Genomic DNA, 2,242 nt, shown 5'->3' on the forward strand with positions numbered 1-2,242 from the left:
CGGGTGGGATCCGTCCCCGTCGGGTCGGGTCGTGACAGGATGAACAACAACCACCACATTAGGGACATCCACAACCCCAGGTGAACCAAGGCACCCATCCATTGAAATCACACCATCATCCGCCTCCACCTCTTCAACAATAGGAGCAGCCAAGTCATACAAACCCTCACGAGACTCACCAGGAGCATGCAACACAGCGCACTCAGTCGGCTGAAGGGTAGCAGTAGGCGAAACTAAAACATCATCACGATGTGGAACACCACACCTAACTCTACAAATTTTGCAATAAGAGGACCCACCTCATTAAGCAAAGGAGACACAACAGCCATAGTATCATTGCTAAGAGTAATATGACTCAATTTGAATGTCATTGAAGCACTTATATAAAGGCTTAAAAAATAATCTATGATTAAGAAGATCAATACGTATTTTTTGAAAGTGTGTTTAAGGATTTTGGTTAAAATAACAAAAATGTCGCTCCAAAAATCTAAAAGTAGGCCCCATTCTTCACATGAATGGTATAAAGCTTGGATCAGGACCTAGACTTGAGGCTAGAGTTGGAGAGAGCTCTACCCAAAAATCAACACCATTTATTAGCATAGTCACCCAACTATTGTCACACAATCATAATTGTCTGCTTGATTTCCACAACCACTATCACAAGACCACCATTGAGTAATCGCATCTATCTAACTATAATCACCTAACCATAATCAATTGGTTATTGTTGCATGTCCAAAGTCACTCACCTACCATCATAATACTACATTCACTTGATCACTACTTGCACGCATAACATTGTCTAGCCATAGCTATTCGACAACAATCATCTGATTACTACCACTTGATTACTCTTTTTTTACCACAATCACCCAATTATCATCTCCTAACCACAATGGTCTAACTATTCCTCAACCACAATTTCCTGATTATCAAATTTTTTGTCCATATTTGTTAAACTATCATCACCTAACCATAGTTGTTCAACTTTCATTGCCTTACCATAGTCTTTGGACTATCACCACTAAACCATTAATTCGACCATCATCTCCATATCATAGTGGCCCAACCACATACGCCCAACTACTATTATAGGACCACTATCATCCAATAATCATCAGTAGACTATCATCGCATAACTATTATCAACCAACCACAGTTTTCTAACTATCGCATAACTACAATTGCACAACCAATGTTTCTTGACGGTCAAACGATATTTTCAGCCCACATTGCCATTAAAGGCTGATGCAACCATAAAAAACAATGTCAATGCATGCTATAACTAGTAAGGCAGATACATGTTGTCGACATCAACCTTAATGGTCTTTTTTGCCAACAAAGTCGATGTACATCATTGACAATAGTGTCAATCTATGTCATTGACATCAACCCCAATGCTCAACATTGACACCAGATCTTATACTAGACCATTTGATATCTAGTTTCTCCTCCTTGACAAGAATGATTGAACAAATCACCCATGATCTCTTGTAGGATAGCTTCAATTTCAATGTATCAAAGCTCCTACAAATTTTAGCAATGAAAATCATCCTTCACTGTTCATATCTACTATATTATATCAACATCATATTTATTAGCAACGAAGGCCATCATATCTTGCCTATAACATGCACTAGTGGAATCATTTCAAAGTCAAAATGATGTTGAATAAAGCACTCTATGTATTATTGAAAATTTAATAATAAAGGAATCAAATAATCTCCCAAAGTTATGTGCTTATATTCAAAATGATCATTTTGACAACAAGAATTTAATGAGCGTGAGATCACTCAATTCGAATGTCATTAAAGCACTTAAAAGGCTTCAAAAATAAAATAAAATGGCTACAAAAACAAAAATTAAACAGATTTTTTAAAATAAAAAACAAATAAGATCTGAAACATTCCCTAAAGGAATATGAACGTTCCTCAATTAGGCTCCAGTTCATAGTTGTTTGGATTGCGGTTTGGTTCGATCAAGACAAAGTCTTCTTTCTTGTCCACAATTTGTTTGACAACAGTGCAACTATAAAATTTTCTAAATATATTATTCCCAACAGACTTTTCATTAACAAAAGATGTGAGAGAATACAGGCAAGCTTTCTAAGCTTCCTAAACCCTAAACAAAATTACTCATAACCTTCATTTATTGTGCATATAGAAGAAGAAAACATAGTATAACATGGAAGATATTTCATGATTTGGAGGAAGCAAGACCGTTGAGTAGCTCTGTAATAAAA

This window comes from Dendrobium catenatum, unplaced genomic scaffold (assembly GCF_001605985.2).
Source record: "Dendrobium catenatum unplaced genomic scaffold, ASM160598v2 fragScaff_scaffold_1200, whole genome shotgun sequence".
Lineage (NCBI taxonomy): Eukaryota > Viridiplantae > Streptophyta > Magnoliopsida > Asparagales > Orchidaceae > Dendrobium > Dendrobium catenatum.